The 17,195-nt window shown below is 50.1% G+C and overlaps 1 protein-coding gene and 1 long non-coding RNA gene across 5 annotated transcripts in view; one reads left to right on the top strand and one right to left on the bottom strand.

Annotated features, from left to right (window-relative positions):
* The window catches only part of LOC127042428 (zinc finger protein 75A-like), a 195,743-nt gene that overhangs the window by 17,904 nt on the left and 160,644 nt on the right, over nucleotides 1-17,195 (top strand). The gene's annotated exons all lie outside the window — the stretch shown is intronic.
* LOC127042432 (uncharacterized) overlaps nucleotides 1-17,195 on the bottom strand; it is an 89,609-nt gene that overhangs the window by 4,127 nt on the left and 68,287 nt on the right. The window contains exon 1 of one of the 4 annotated variants that reach the window (XR_007771939.1): nucleotides 12,385-12,472. The exons of 2 other annotated variants lie outside the window; for them this stretch is intronic. This is a non-coding gene — a long non-coding RNA (uncharacterized LOC127042432). Of the gene's footprint in view, nucleotides 1-12,378; nucleotides 12,473-17,195 lie in introns of those variants that run through there. One more of the 4 variants, XR_007771942.1, reaches the window with a different exon arrangement.

Here is a 17,195-nt window from a genome sequence, read left to right as displayed (position 1 = left end):
AGCCTTCAGAAAGCTTGGGCGGTGGCACGGAGCACCCCACCGCCTCTCAGCTCTTCTAATCGATCCCGGTTTGTTATAGACCAAGGACTTTTATACAAGGAAATTCTTTCTGGTGGACACCGGGAAGAATGGCAGCCGCAAAAACAGTTGGTGGTTCCAACTAAGTACCGGGGGAAGCTCTTAAGCTTAGCCCATGATCATCCCAGTGGCCATGCTGGGGTGAACAGAATCAAGGACCGGTTGGGGAAGTCCTTCCACTGGGAGGGGATGGGCAAGGACGTTGCCAAGTATGTCCGGTCTTGTGAGGTATGCCAAAGAGAGGGAAAGCCTCAAGACCAGGTCAAGGCCCCTCTCCAGCCACTCCCCATAATTGAGGTCCCATTTCAGCGAGTAGCTGTGGATATTCTGGGCCCTTTCCCAAAAAAGACGCCCAGAGGAAAGCAGTACGTACTGACTTTAGTGGACTTTGCTACCCGATGGCCGGAAGCAGTAGCTCTAGGCAACATCAGGGCTAACACTGTGTGCCTGGCCTTAACAGACATCTTTGCCAGGGTAGGTTGGCCCTCCGACATCCTTACAGATTCAGGGTCTAATTTCCTGGCAGGGACCATGGAAAAACTGTGGGAAACTCATGGGGTGAATCACTTGGTTGCCACCCCATACCACCATCAAACCAATGGCCTGGTGGAAAGGTTCAATGGAACTTTGGGGGCCATGATACGAAAATTCATCAACGAATTCTCCAATAATTGGGACCTAGTGTTGCAGCAGTTGCTGTTTGCCTACAGGGCTGTACCACATCCCAGTTTAGGGTTTTCACCATTTGAACTTGTGTATGGTCACGAGGTTAAGGGACCATTACAGTTGGTGAAGCAGCAATGGGAGGGGTTTACGCCTTCTCCAGGAACTAACATTCTGGACTTTGTAAGCAACCTACAAAGCACCCTCCGACACTCTTTAGCCCTTGCTAGAGAGAACCTAAAGGATGCTCAAGAAGAGCAAAAAGCCTGGTATGACAGACATGCCAAAGAACGTTCCTTCAAGGTAGGAGACCAGGTTATGGTCTTGAAGGCGCAACAGGCCCATAAGATGGAAGCATCATGGGAAGGGCCATTCACGGTCCAAGAGCGCCTGGGAGCTGTAAACTACCTCATAGCATTTCCCAATTCCTCACTAAAGCCTAAAGTGTACCATGTTAATTCTCTCAAGCCTTTCTATTCCAGAGACTTACAGGTTTGTCAGTTTACAGTCCAGGGAGATAATGCTGAGTGGCCTGACGGTGTCTACTACGACGGGAAAAAAGACGGTGGCGTGGAAGAGGTGAACCTCTCAACCACCCTGGAACGTCTGCAGCGGCAACAAATCAAGGAGCTGTGCACTAGCTTCGCCCCATTGTTCTCAGCCACCCCAGGATGGACTGAACGGGCATACCACTCCATTGATACAGGTAATGCTCACCCAATCAGAACCCCACCCTACCGGGTGTCTCCTCATGCCCAAGCTGCTATAGAACGGGAGATCCAGAACATGCTACAGATGGGTATAATCCGCTCATCTACCAGTGCTTGGGCATCTCCAGTGGTTCTGGTACCCAAACCAGATGGGGAAATACGCTTTTGCGTGGACTACCGTAAGCTAAATGCTGTCACTCGTCCGGACAACTATCCAATGCCATGTACCGATGAGCTATTGGAGAAGTTGGGACGTGCCCAGTTCATCTCTACAATAGACTTAACCAAGGGGTACTGGCAAGTACCGCTAGATGAACCTGCCAAGGAGAGGTCAGCATTCGTCACCCATGCGGGGGTGTATGAATTCAATGTCCTTCCTTTCGGCCTTAGAAATGCACCCGCCACCTTCCAGAGGCTGGTAGATGGTCTACTAGCTGGACTGGGAGAATTTGCAGTTGCCTACCTCGATGATGTGGCCATTTTTTCAGACTCCTGGCCCGAACACCTACTACACCTGGAAAAGGTCTTTGAGCGCATCAGGCAGGCCGGACTAACTGTTAAGGCCAAAAAGTGTCAAATAGGCCAAAACAGAGTGACTTACCTGGGGGACCAGGTGGGTCGAGGAACCATAAACCCCCTACAGGCCAAGGTGGATGCTATCCAAAAGTGGCCTGTCCCAAAGTCAAAGAAGCAGGTCCAATCCTTCTTAGGCTTGGCCGGATACTACAGGCGATTTGTACCACACTACAGCCAAATCGCTGCCCCATTGACCGACCTGACCAAAAAGACCCAGCCAAATGCAGTTAAGTGGACTGATGAGTGTCAAAAGGCCTTTACCCAACTTAAGGCAACGCTCATGTCTGACCCTGTGCTCAGGGCCCTGGACTTTGACAAGCCATTCCTAGTAACCACAGATGCATCTGAGCGTGGTATCAGAGCAGTGCTCATGCAGGAAGCAACAGATCACAACTTCCATCCTGTCGTGTTTCTCAGTAAGAAACTGTCTGAGAGGGAAAGTCACTGGTCAGTCAGTGAAAAGGAATGCTATGCCATTGTGTACGCCCTGGAAAAGCTACGCCCATATGTTTGGGGACGGCGGTTCCAACTACAAACTGATCATGCTGCACTAAAGTGGCTTCATACTGCCAAGGGGAACAACAAGAAACTTCTTCGTTGGAGTTTAGCTCTCCAAGATTTTGATTTTGAAATTCAACACATCACAGGAGCTTCTAATAAAGTTGCTGATGCACTCTCCCGTGAGAGTTTCCCAGAATTCAGTAGTTAAAAAGTGTTCTTAAAATGTAGAAGTCTGTTTGTTATATACTTAGTAGTATATGTAAAGGTGCATGTGTTGTAGTAATCTGTTTATTTTAAAGTTCTAGAAGGAAATCGCCGCCAGTGAGCTTCCCCACTGTCTGCCATTTGGGGGGCGTGTCATAAACAGATAGCTAAGGGTTAATGTCTCTTTCACCTGAAGCACCTGACCAGAGGACCAATCAGGAAACCGGATTTTTTTCAACTCTGGGTGGAGGGAAGTTTGTGTCTGAGTCTTTGTTTTCTGTCTGCCTGCTTTCTCTGAGCTTTGGAGAAGTAGTTTCTACTTTCTAGTCTTCTGTTTCTAAGTGTAAGGACAAAGAGATCAGCTAGTAAGTTATATGGTTTCTTTTCTTTGATATTTGCATGAATATAAGTGCTGGAGTGCTTTGATTTGTATTCTTTTTGAATAAGGCTGTTTATTCAATATTCTTTTAAGCAATTGACCCTGTATTGTGTCATCTTAATACAGAGAGACCATTTGTATGTATTTTTCCTTTCTTTTTTATATAAAGCTTTCGTTTAAGACCTGTTGAAGTTTTCTTTACTGGGAAATTTCAGGGAAATTGAGTCTGTACTCACCAGGGAATTGGTGGGAGGAAGAAAGCAAGGGAGATCTGTGTGTTGGATTTGCTAGCCTGATTTTGCATTCCCTCTGGGGGAATAGGAAAGTACTTTTGTTTCCAGGACTGGGAACAGAGAGGGGGGAAGGGAAAAAGGATTATTTCCCTTTGTTGTGAGACTCAAGGGATTTGGGTCTTGGGGTCCCCAGGGAAGGTTTTTCAGGGGGACCAGAGTGCCCCAAAACACTCTAATTTTTTGGGTGGTGGCAGCAAGTACCAGGTCCAAGCTGGTAACTAAGCTTGGAGGTTTTCATGCTAACCCCCATATTTTGGACGCTAAGGTCCAAATCTGGGACTAAGGTTATGATAGAAGCTAGCACCTTCTTTAGAAAACACCCTCTTAGAGCAGCATTGGGACAACACCCAGAGAAAAGCAGCACAAAGACCAACGGACGCAGACCCAGATTTTGAATCTGGTCTAGATTTGCATAAGAGGGAAGCTGCTATAAATGCGAGGTGTCTTGCAGAAGGACCCCGGATCTCGTCTTGTCACCATCGGACCATTGATTTGGATCGGTAGAAGCCCGGCTCCACCCTTCCCCCATCTAACTCACCTGGCCAGTGCAGTTAAGGGGAGCAACTAGTTGGTAACAACAGCAAGACGGAGTGTGTTTATGTCTGTGTGTGTGCGTGAATGCATGACTGTGATATATATCTCATGTGCATATCATAGAGTATTAATTGATACCTGTATTACTAATAAATGTGGCATTTTGCCTTAATCCCCCTGAAAAGTTCCTGTACAGTACTTTGAGTAAAACAGCGAGGGCCACAATGCTCCAAAGAAAACAGCTGAGGACCGAAACCCCCCGGCCCTGCGGAAACACCCCCCACTCAGGACCTCCCAGCCTGGCGGAAACACCCCGCCCCGTCCTGCAGAAACAAACCCTCCTTCCCCAGCGCCGCCCCACCAAAGCAGCTGTGGGTCAAAAAGGAAGGTTGGTGGTGGGGAGGTGTTACTTGATGTTAAATCAACCAGGGACTCCCATCCAAAGAGGTGGCTGGGAGCTCTCAGGGTCAAATTAAAGGGCCTGGGGCTCTGACGACTGGGGGAACCCGGAGCTTTTCAGGGCTGGGGCAGGGATTTAAAGGTCCCAGAGCTCCTGCTGCTGAGGGGAGCCTGAGCCCTTGAAATCCCAGCCTCACTCCATCCCCTGGAGCTGCCGCCAGGATTCAAAGGGCTCTGTGCTGCCTGCAGCCACAGGGATCCCTGAGCCCTTTAAATCTCAGCTGCTGCCGGGATTCAAAGGGCTCTGGGCTGCCCGTGGCGGTGGGGAGCCCTGAGACCTTTAAACCTCAGCTGCGGCCGGGAATCTCTGCGAGCAGCCCAGAGCCCTTTGAATCCCGGCCGTGGCTGGCAGGCCGGCTTTAGGAAGTGCGGGGCCCCGCAGGGATGACTGGGGAAAAAAAAAGCCTTTCAGTTCTTAACAACCGGTTCCCTATAAAAAGTTCTGCCACAGTATGTATTTTTTGTACCAGTAGGGTTACCATACGTCCGTATTTTCCTCCCAGATGGCGATTTAAGAACCAAAAAGCCTGACATGTCCGGGAAAGTACAGATGTATGTTAACCCTACCTAAAAGTTCTTTTTTAAAAAGATGGGTCTGAACTAGAAATGAGCTCTGCCACTCCCTTAGGGTGTGCTAGGGTGCACATATGTGGGTCCCAGCTGCTCCCTGCCCATCTCATTGAAGCAGGTGTGCAGGGTTACTTCCCTCGGAACTGCAGGGCACCAGTGAACATGGGGCTGGCTGGAGGTGGGGGAGGGGGAGGATGCGAGAGGTAGGGTCTGGCTGCAGGCTGGGCAAGGGGTGTGGGGCAGGCTGGAGACAAGAGGTGTGGGGTGGGCTGGCTGGCTTCAGGAAGGGCCACAGGGAGGGTGCGGCATGGGTTGGCAGAGCTGGAGACAAAGGAGTGCGGGACTGGCTGGCTTCAGGCAGCGGGGTGTGGCAGGGGTTGGCTGGAGACGGGTTAGTGCAGGGCTGAAGGCAAGGCAGGGGGTACGGGGTTGGCTGGAGACAGGGCAGGGGGTGCAGGGCTGGTGCGGGCAGGGCAGGCAGTATGGCAGGGGTTGGCTGGAGACAGGGCAGGGGGTACAGGGCTGGTGCGGGCAGGGCAGGCAGTGTGGCAGAGGCTGGCTGGAGACAGGGAAGGGGGTGCAGGGCTGGCTGGAGACAGGGGTTGGTGCAGGGCTGAAGGCAAGGCAGGGGGTGTGGGGCTGGCTGGAGATGGGCAGGCTGCAGGCAGGAACTGGTGCAAGCAGGGCAGGAGGTGCGGGGCTGGTGTGGGCAGGGGGTGCAGCAGGGGCTGGCTGGGGACGGGCTGGCTGCAGGCAGCGCAGGGGGTGCAGGTACAGGGGGTACAGCCCATCCTCTATGGTGAGTGCCTCCTTCTCCTCCTCCTCCTCCCCCCTCTCCCACTAGGGTAGCAGCAGCAGCCTGGGGCTTGGGGGCTATTTCAAGGGCCCGGGGCGCCCCTGCTTCCACTGCCCCAGCTCTGTAAATAGCTGCGGGAACCCTGGGGAAGCGGCGGGGCTCCAGTGGCTATTTAAAGGGCCGGGGAGGTAGAAGCAATGGGAGTCCTAGACTTTTTAAATAGCCCCCAGAGCCCCGCAGCCATACCCCAGGGCTCCAGCAGCAGGGCTCTAGTGGCAATTTAAAGGGCCTGGTCTTCCAGCCCCTGCTGGGAGCCCCAGGCCTTTTAAATTGCCCCCTGGGGAAACTGGGCCACCCTGGTACAGCGCACTGGCTTTTGCTGGTACTGAGGCTTGGGTGCGGGGTCCTCTTAGGAGCGAGGCCGATTCAAGGGAATTGGTTAAATTGGCCTAAAGCCGGCCCTGGTGGCTGGGATTTAAAGAGCTCTGAGCTCCCCGCCCGCCTGCCCAGAGCCCTATAAATCCTGGCCGCGGCTGAGATTTAAAGAGCTCTGGGCTCCCTGCGGCTGCCGGCAGCTCAGAACCTTTTGAATCCCGGCCGAGGCTGAACTTTAAAGGGGTGTGGATTCCCCATGGCTACGGGCAGCCCAGAGCCCTTTGATTCCCGGCTGCGGGACGCACAGTGAGACTTCACGGGCCGCACGTTGCCCGTGGGCCGTATGTTGTGCAGGCCTGGCATGGAGGGGCAAAATAGGTAAGAAATTTCCGTGGCCTGTCACTAGCAAATAGTAGCCACCATGGATCCTGCCAGAGGTGGCTACATCTTAGCACTGTGGGAAGCAACCCTTCAGAGAGACCATTTGTCTTGTGGTTTGGGATACTTCTCAAGACATGCTGCACTCAGAGTGACCCCCTCATCCTGTGCCAGCTGGAGAAAAGAAAAGGGGCCAGCCAACTCTCCCACTACCAGCTGCGAACCACTGATCCCCAAACAGGGGGAGGCCTCCGGCTTTGATGTGTATTAAATATCAGGCTGGTCTCTTTCTTTAGCTAAAAGAGGGAACAAATGATCCTCAAAGGAGAGGGGAAAGACAATCACTGGGAAATGTAATCCCCTGCAACATCCAGAATGGAGAGCGACTCAGGGCAACAGGTTCCCCTGAAGGAAGAAGTTTTTGGGATTTAGAAACATAAGGAACAGCACAAAACTTGAGAGGATTGTTAATTGACATTTGATAATGACACAGAGGGAAAACCTGAGCTTTCAGATCAGTGTTCAGAAATGAAAGACAAAGGGTGGAAATCAGAGATTTTGGATCCATTTTGCAAATTATAGAGAGGAAAGTGGAAAATCAGAGGGATTTTATATCAGTTGTTGATAGGAGGTAAAATCTGAGTGTTTCACATGAATACTTGATAAATGAATAAAGAGGAAATGGGCAACATTTGCAAACATTTTGTGTTCAATAATCTGAGAAAAGGTGTAAATCTGAGATTTTCTTATTATTTTATAATTAGAGACGGGAAAATCTCAGGGCATATTCAATTAGAAATAGACAACTAGAGAGAAGTGGGGCAAATGTTTAGGTTATTTTATTTGAATCTTTGAGATTTGCAAAGAAATTGTGTCACAAACTGCATATTTGATAACATGAGAGGAAAACACCAAGATCTGAGGGGAGAGAGTCACTTTCCTGTCAGGGCCCAGTGCTCCCTCCTCCTCCCCCTCCGGGGTCTCTCACTCACTGGGGGCTCCAGGCGGGGCTGGTGCGGTCAGAGCCTGGGGCTGCCTAGGGGGCAGGTCCCAGCTGGAGAAAGCCCCTCCCCCCCGGCCAAGATAGGAATGTGCTACTGGTAGCAGCCTGGGGCTGGACCCTCTCTATGGGGGACACTTGCTCCCCCCTCCCCTTCCTGGCCCTTCCCACGCCCTGTTGCCAGCAGAGAGTGGCCCCCCCAGCCCAGCCCAGAGGTGTCCCTGTCTCAGGCCCCCCCCAGCCTCTGCCCAGTTCAGAAAGCACTCGGGGGAACCATTTCCCACCTACACAAGGACAAATCACTGCAGGTGAAAATGGGGGGAAACACCCCAAACCTGAGATCTGAACTGGCCATTGGCAAAGGGGAGAGAAAATGGGGCACCATGGGGGGAGGGGAACAGGGAACTTCTCAGGGGTTTGAGGGAAGGGGGTGTCAGCCTGGATGTTGCTTGTTGCTCTCTAGGGAGAAAGGGGGCAGGACAGGAGAGGAGGGGGGTCTCCACGGAGGGGGCAGTGGTAATTCCGAGGGGATCTCAGCCCTCCCTTTTTCTCCCCGCTCCTCAGGGGTCACCTGCTCTTCTCCCCTCGCCCCCCGGCCATGTCCCGGCTGCACAGACATTTTCCATCCATCCCTTTCCCAGGTCTCCCCCCTCCGCAGCCCCTGCCCGACCCCACGCAGGGGCTGCTAGGTGTAATGCATGTTCAGTAGGGATTTCTCCCCTACTAATGCTGGGGTGTCCTTCTCCTATAGGTTAGTCTACTAATGATCTCATCTTGGTGCCATGTGTGTCAGTTCATTGCCATGGCACTCGTGTGCTTAGACATCTGAGGATGCTCTATAGAAAAGCTCCTTGAGTGAGGTGATCCACAGGGAGTAGCTCAAAGCTCCAAAGTGCCTGGCCAGGGGCAGGACATTGGCACAGCAAGGGAGGGGTGTGGCAGTGACATCACAAAGGCCTTTTGCAGGACCTCACACTATTGGTCAAAGACTATTGGTGAGCAGGTGGTGACCTCACAGAGAGATCCTGACATCAGTCAGGGGCCAGGGGCTAGGGAAACCTCAGAGACCCCTGTGGCTTTGCTTCAGCAAGTCTCCTTCTCCAGGTCTCTGTCTGAGGACTGAGAGAGTATTCGGGTTCACGGACGTGAGCGCCAGGAGAAACCTCTTTCCAGTTTTCTCCTTCCCTTGTAGTGATTTTACTAGAAAACAGCCGTCCCTCTTTAGAAGGTAAGAGCCTCCTGGAGGTGTGAAACCTGTTCAGTCTGATCCATCTGGTGAGAGTTGAATTCTAGGCATGGAAAACATGAGCTTAAGGAGGCAGAATTTTATTCCGTACCTGGGATTTTGTCCCTTAGAATCATGGGGACATTAGGGTTTGTCCTTTGTGTTTCACCTTTTCCTCCATCCACCTGTCCCTCCCTCCTTTCTCTTCATCTCTTCTTTTGTCCTTTCTCCTGTTCCCCTCCCAACACCAGGACGAGTGTGTGCGTGTGTGTTGCGGGGGAGTGCTCTGCAGCTCTCACTGTGGGAGTTCCACCCAAAAATGTGAGGCTGAAATAGTGCTCAGGCAGTCAGGGCTGGATTAACCTTTTGTTGGCCCTGGCACCAAACATTTTTGTGGGCCCCAATATAGTCACTGTGGGCTCCGAGTGTGGGCCTGGTGGGGCAGTGCCATTGGTGCCTTCGTATAACCGGTACTGAACCTCAGAGACATTTTTCATTTTGATCACACACCTCTCCATGACTATATGCATTGCCATACACAGCTCCCTCAGCCCGCGGGTTTTCTTATTGAGCTGTACACCCATGTGGGTTTACCAGTGTCCACAGTGAGCAGAACTTTCATAGTGACCAAGGAAACTCCCCACAGATTTATCTCTTTCCTCATTCAGACCTTCTCTAGCCATGTCTCCAGTACCCCCCCATGTCACCAGTCACTGCATGTGGTCCTAGTCTCAGCTCAAATTCCTAAAGCCAGCAGACACCTAATCAGTTCTGACAGATCCCTCCCTCAGCCCCCATCCTGCCATGTGAGCAAGCCACCTGCAAACACCATTTCCCCAAAGTGAGGACTTAGCCCTTGGGAATCTGAAGACACCAGCGTCTCTCCCTCTGCTCCCATCTATGTGCTAGTCTGCTACCTGGTCACCACCACCTCTCCCCATACTTGTTTCCTTTCTACTTTGGACATGCTCCCAACCAGCTGGAAGCTCCCTCTGCAAGCCTGACCTGCTCCCGCCTTCCCTGCTCCCCCGACATTCCTTTCCTACTGGTGACCTCTGTTCCTTGAGGTTAACTCCAGTGTCTTTAGGTGCTCTAGCTTAATGGCCCCAGGAGTCATACAGCCACTTGTAGTTTCTCTAGCTACAGCCATGGGGCAACTGCCAGAGGCCAGCCTTAGACAGCTGCAGCTACTAGCCGCAGGAGCGGAGGCAATGCCAAGGCTGAGCATGCTTGAACCTTGCAAGGGCAGCACTAGGGACTCTAAATCCTCAGCACTGGCCCTAGGCAGCTGCAGACTCTGGAGTTAGGCACTTTCCTCCTCTAGGTTTCTGCATGGTTACAGAACTGCAGTAAAGTGGAACAATTATCAGCTTCTGTGATTGGAAGATGTCTGGATCCATCTAATAAGACCGTCCTATATAAATGAGGAAAGTTGAGGTGCCTTTATTATTCTTTTGTTCCATTCTTTGTTTCTATGGGGAATTTGCCAGTGCAATATCACTGTCTTCCTTTTAAACAAACAAAACTAAAAAAAAAAGTGTAATGGCTGTTGAAAATAGCAATTCCAGCCCTCGTTAGCACTGTGAAGACCCCTTCGTTTGTTGCTCAATTTTCTCCTACTTTTTCTACAGTAAATGACAGTGGATCAGCATATTTGATTTCGGAGAAATGAAGTAACAGCTGCCCAAATTGAGCTAGAGCACTCCTGATTTTGAGGTGTTCAGATCTGGAAGGCAGGGGCTAGATTCCCTTTATGAATATTAGATACATCTGGAAAGGAAAAGTCAATTTCTATTTTCATGGCTCAGAAGTGGAAATCCTCCTGTCCTGTATCTGAAGCTGTCCAGGTCCAGTAGAGCCTCCCCTTCCTTACTTACCATTTTACCTTCTGGTGGGATCCACATACCTCCCTTGCCCAGCTTCAGATAGAGAGGGGCCCTGTCCAGTTAGTCCACCCAGTTCCATCTTTGGGGGCTGCCAGGCGAGGTCACACCAGCATCCCTAAGCCTGTCTGGGGAAGTCTTCTGAGGGTGCTACCTGGGCCAAAGCCTTCTACTCCTTGGTCACACCTCTTCCCTATTCACAGGTGGCACCCCCTTCTAGCAGCCAGCCAGCCCCCCAGCCCCAGCAAGCTGCAGCACATGGAGTCTCACAGCTTCCCCCCTCCCTTTCCTGTTGCTCTGGGGATTACTGTGATGGAGTGGGGACTGTCTGTGTGGGGACTGGGAGAGCAGCGGGTGACTTTAGGTGAGGGACAGGACCTAAGCCTGTAACTTAAGCTAGGCAGCGGGGAGGGGGTCAGCACCTTTGCCCAGGAAGCTGAATAAAGGAAGGGGCTGGCTGGAGGGAGTTAGTTCAGTTTTGGTTTGGAGCTGGGTTGTTGGAATTCAGGGAATCCCAAACTGGGAACTAAGCTTCCTGAACCCCCAGAAGGACTCGATTGAGGGGTCCTGGTTGTGCTCCTTGCTTTCAAAGACTGTTGGTATGCAAATTTTAACAACAATTTTTGCAATTAACAATTTGACCAATAAAGTTTCTTTTCCTTACTTAAGGAAATGCATTAGACTTTAGTATATCACATTCTCCTGATTTATCTAAACACTTTGTATTCCAAGTTGAACAAAACAAGTATCTGCATTTTAATTTAACCTTTTTGTTTGATTTTAAACTAGATTATTTTATAAAAATATTAAACACAAAAATTCCGGCCACAAGACAAACACCACAAGACAGAACATAGAACACAAAACATAATTTCTATTGTGCCAGTAAATGCATGGTACGTTGAATGCTGTTTAGCTGGCATCAGTTTTCTCTGATTATCTGAAAGACAAAAAAACAGAGGTCTACCCCTTCTGGGCAGACAATCATTGCTTAAAATAGACAAATACCCTTGTTGATTTCAGGAAAAACAGAGGAATTATCCCATATTTTATGTGTTTCATAGGCAGCCCAGGTTTCAGTGGCCCCTACCTTATCAGTTAGATAATTTGCATGAATACAGATGCTTTCTGGCTTGCTTTTTACTTTTACCTCTTGCTTTCAAACACTGAAAGAAAACATCACTACTTATAGTGCCCTTACAGCCTAATAAAATTTCAATTACATAGCACTATATACATTCTTCAGCTAATTTAACTAAATTCTAAATGATTGCAATTAACAATTTCTTTGCCTCAATTTATTTACAAACATTTCAAAGACACCAAGAACTTTCCTCTTTAGCATTTTTACAAAGTTCAACTGCTGTTTCCTCCAGCAACTACAGAGTTAACTTCTCACTCTCCCTTAAATCACTTGCTTGTCTCCCAACAGCCACTTTTATCAACTCAAATCACCATTCCAAGTAAGTTCTGGGTATTTGAAATCCCCATGCTTACACTTACTTACTCCTTCCTTCCACTACACCCTTGAAGTTTTCCAACCTGTTTTCCAATCTCTCTGTCTGTTGCTTGCCCGCCTGGGCCCGATCCTGCTTTTCTCACTGAACCGTCCCTTCCATAGGCACCAACTTCTTCCACTACCAGTTTAGCTAGGAGGGTGGGCTTCTCAACTAGCCCCCCACCCCTCCTGGTCTCTTCCCTTAAACATTCTTACTCACAAGACTACCCGAGTCCTCCTTCATGAGGCTTGCCACCTAGACGAAGACACATGGCCCATTGGGCAAAGGCCATTTACTTAACATATAATTTGAAGGACTACTCTTAGAGGGTTTACCCAGAGACTCATTCATCTGTTTGACACTTAAACAGAAAAGAGAATTACACAGAGAGCAGAGGGAATTACAGTCTAAGCCAGACTTTCCCACTTCTATACACTGACCGCTACAGGGGACAGGACAGAAGGATCTCAATTTAACCTCAGAGCTGTCTCGCACACATGGCTTCCACTCCGAGGAATTACGAACAAGAGGTTCAGTTCCACCCACACTCCTAACACCCAAATGAACAGAGAAAAAAAAACAACAACAGTAACTGGTTAAATAGAACAGAACCAGATAGTGTTTCCTTATCCTATTAGGACTCACTTTTACTCATGCAGTTCTCAGCATATAACACCAACAGTACCAAGCAAAGCAAACACAAAATAACAAGGGTAAAACAAATAGATGGTGAAAATTCTGCAGGGCTCCCCCCTTCTTAATTGCTCACCAAACTGTGACAAATTTCTGTTACCAATCTATCCCTCATGTCAGATGATCAGGCTGACACTACAGGATCGTTGGGGGAAGATAAAGAAAACACACCATATAACTGAATTTTAAAGCTTCATTAATAAAATAATAAAACAACAACGGAGAGTGTTGGGAACGCTCCCACATCACTCAGGAAAATATTAATGCCCCAAGCCCGAAGCTCCTTTCATACTTACACACGTACGTCCAGACTGGCCACTTCTGTGTATAATGTTCAGAGGAGGGGGAGAGGTGGAAGGGAGATTATCCTGTATACAGCTTGTCCAGAATTTCCCACATGCTTCTGCTCTTGGGAGGGCTGTTCTTTTACACCCTGGAATCTCCTGCGGCGTCTCTTTCAGAGATTCCAGTCCAGGTCGGCTGCCTGTGGCTTCTTTGGTGTCACCAAGCCACACCGACTCCAGGGTCACAAAGGCACACTGTTGGATCTTACTGGACAGTTAAGCTTTGCAAATGTAATTTCAGTTCTGTAACTTGTATTTCCTTTGCTTCGCCTCTGTCTATATTTTTTCCTTCACAGCCAGCTGGGGCCGAAAGCAGCCCCTCCCTGCACCAAGCACAGTCCGCGCCGATTCCTGACCCTGAACGCAGAGCACCCCCCTCCTTCCATCCCGGGGCCAAGATGATTTTTAAATTAACCCGTTCCTTATGTCTTTTTCTTTCTTTTTCTCTTTCCCATTAAACATTCTAGTAGCAATGCTAACTACTTCAGACAAACTTTTCCCTTGCGTACCATCTGGATGCTTTCTAAATCTTTTTGCAATATCCTTTGCACATTGTGACATGAAAACCATTTTAACCATCTCCTTTCCATGATCAGTTTCAGGATTTAAATTCCCATGCTTTTTAACTTCACAAATCAGTCGAGCACAAAAGTCAGAGAGGTGCTTATCTGGATGCTGAACACAAGCAGTCACCTTGCTCCAATTTGGAGTAGCCTCCCCTGCATCTCTAATACCATTCAAAACAGCTTTTAAAAATCTATCCAACTTTGTCTTTTGAGCTGGATTATTGGGATTCCAGTTAGGGTCAGTAATTAGCCAAGGTGCATTCAAATGAGCTGCAGATTTTTCTTTTACTTTTTGTCTTTCATCTTCTGTCATGAGAGTATCTAATAACTGATTTACATTTGCCCAAGTGGGCACATGAGTGAAAAAGATTGTGCAGAACATTCTTTCCACTGCCTCAGGATTGTCTCATAAGTGAGGCATAGTGCACTGCCAGTTAAACAAATTTGAAGTTGCAAACAGGGTATGGGTAAAACCATCTCATATTCCCCAGCAACCAGTAGAACCAGATAAGTTCTCAATGAGGCTTGTAATATCAGCGGTGTCTCAGAAACATTCTCTCTCATGGAGTTAAGTAACCTAGTGGGGGTCCACAAGGGCAAGGACAAGGGCTGCTGTAATATTGGGGGTGTTTGAAAAGCAGTCCCTGACCAAGTTTGCAAAAGGCTGGCTGGAGGCTGCACAGAGGGGGTGAGGCTGCCTGATTCCTCTGAAGATGAGGGAACATCACTCTGAGCTCCCCCTTGATTCTCCTCTGTCCCTGAACTGTCCCTAACCTGCTTTTGAATCCTTGCACTCCATCAGACGGGGAAGAACAGGAACAAAATTGTCCTCCTCCCGGTGCGGCTCTGGTGCATATGGTGGGTGATTTTTTTACAAGAGCTCTCCATACAAACAGCTTCAAAAGCTACCCATCCCTCCATGGGTTTATAATTATACCATACAAACAAGTAATCCATTTGTCTCGGCCTAAGATCAACCAAAATATCCCTTAAGGAGTTCCTCCTATCTGTGGAAAAGGTTTCACCCACCGGCCAGTCTCTAGTTGGGGACAAATGAAAGGTAAATGATGGCCATTGGATCCAACACAGATTTCTCATCTTAAATTTAACTAGATCAGCTGTCTCAGAAATCTCTTTCCAATCTCTAAGTATCAGAGACAACGGGGCATCCCCCGGGCACTTACTGCCAACTTGTCTCATTTTAATGAAGGGACTCTAACCCCTCTTCATGAAGGGACTCTAACCCCTCCTCCCCGGGTCGAGGTAAAGGGACTCTAACCCCCACCTCCCCGCATCGAGCGCTTGCTTACCTCTCCAGGGACTTGAACACCTGGACTGAAACTCAAACCCAGGCTGGGACTCTAACCCAGACAACTTGGATCCTGTGCAAACCTGGACTGGGACTCTAAGCCAGACCTGGACTGGGACTCTAACCCAGACCTAAGTAGTCAGGGACTCTAACCCCGACAACCTGGACCCTACTCAATGGGTAGGTGGACGTTGCTGGATTTCCAAGAGTTTCAGCTGGTTCACAGAACACGCCTTATCGCCAACGCAGAGATCAGATCACCAGGCAAGTCTCCTCTAAACTGGAGGATGCGCGCTGCGTTGCCTCAGGGTCCGATCCACCGCCAGAGAGTCAGACGGGTCCCGGCGGAGTCGCCAAAGATGTCAGGGACTCTAACCCAGACGGCAAAGTTCGTTGTCTGACCGCGAGAGAGACAGGCAACACCAGCAAGGTCCGATCAAAAGCTCTTTATTGACAAGTGCACGCATCAATAGAGAGCAGCTCGTCTCCAGAGAGAACCAGCCTGCTCTTTACATCTTAGTATAAGCCTATATAGACAGTTCTGTCGCGTCATAAATTATTCACTGGAGCAACCCACCCCCTTCTTCTAACAACTAGAAACTAGACACCTTTAGTATACATGCATGCCTAAAGTTAGAAATGTAGGGGAGTTAAAAACAAACAAAGAACAAAACCAGGGAGCGAAAACAAGGAGGCTGGGAAACTTGGACTCTTATCAGTTCTTCAAAGGAGCTGCCCGAACACAGCACATCTGGTACTATGCCAGGAATGCAGCTTCTCTCTTATCTCACTTTTTCCCAGCGCTTGTGAGACATGCTGCTGCTTCTCAGTGTTTTCCACTCAGGGATTACCCACAAACCTCTGTTAGCCTGACTTTGGTCAGGTTGGCATACCTGGTTTTGTCTGCTATATCTTTATTCAGGCCTAACAATTATAATGTCACAGTCTCGGTGAATTGACTGCTGCAGCTCCCCGTAGACTCTGCCTGCGCCTCTCACCGAGCTGGAGTACAGCAGGCGAGGGGAGAGCACTCAATGTATTGCATCTACACTAGACGTGATATATCAACCCCCGCTGGATCGATCGCTGCCCACCGATTCGGCAGGTGGTATAGACATACCCCGAGTATCTGGTGATCGGAGCTGGACCCCCGAGGGGGACACATTGAAGGAACTCAGGGGTTAAGGTGCCTCTATTGTCAACTGTCAGGGCTGCTGTGGCTCAGAGGAGGGTGCTTGACTGCCTGGCAGGCTTAGGCGCCGCAAGCCTTGGAGGTGGGAGAAGTGAAGCGGCCACGGCGTGCTCGGGGTGTTCGTGCTAGGAGCAGGGGTGAGCTCGGGCGAGGGGGGTGCCGCAGGGCAGAGCAGGAGAGTTGCCACAAGAGGGGAGCCTCAGGGTGGAGGGGGGAGCTGCCACGGGTGGGGCGCCTCAGGGCAGGGGTGCGGGGGGGGAGGGTGCAAGGTGGAAGTTTCGCCTAGGGCATGAAACTTCCTTGCACCGGCCCTGCCCGCAGCCAGCCCTGCACCCCCTGCCCTGCCCTGCCGGCAGTCAGCCTCTGTCTCCAGCCAGCCCTGCACCTTCTGCTTTGCCTGCACCAGCCGCATCCTCCCTGCCCTGTCTCCAGCCAACCCCTGATGCACCCCCCTGCCTGAAGCCAGCCAGCCACGCAGCCCTTGCCCTGCCTGAAGCCAGACCCTACCTCCAGCCAACCCCACATCCACTGGTGCCCTGCACTTCCCAGGGCAGTAACCCTGCACATCTGCTTCAATGAGGGGAGCAGGGAGCAGCTGGGACCCACACATGTGCACACCCTAGGGTGACCAGACAGCAAGTGTGAAAAATCGGGACGGTGTGGGGGGTAATAGGATCCTAGATAAGACCCCAAAATTCGGACTGTCCCTATAAAATTGGGACATCTGGTCACCACAGCACACCCCCAGGACTCCTGAGTTCCATTGCTGGGTTTCCTATTGGTTCCTCTGCTGGTTGTTTTCCTTTTTCTGGGGACTTTGGGCAAGTTGCTCCCCACTCTCGGGCTCTGTCCCCAGCAGTCAAATGGGGATTTCATACCTTCCCGCTATTGGAAAGTGCTGGGAGAATCCCCCAGCAAAAGCTGCTCTGACAGTGCTAAGCAGCATCTGACCATTCAAGGTCGGAGCT

The sequence above is a fragment of the Gopherus flavomarginatus genome, unplaced genomic scaffold, assembly GCF_025201925.1.
Source record: "Gopherus flavomarginatus isolate rGopFla2 unplaced genomic scaffold, rGopFla2.mat.asm mat_scaffold_43_arrow_ctg1, whole genome shotgun sequence".
In the NCBI taxonomy this organism is placed as follows: Eukaryota; Metazoa; Chordata; order Testudines; family Testudinidae; genus Gopherus; species Gopherus flavomarginatus.
This window is presented reverse-complemented; position numbering and strand designations above follow the sequence as displayed.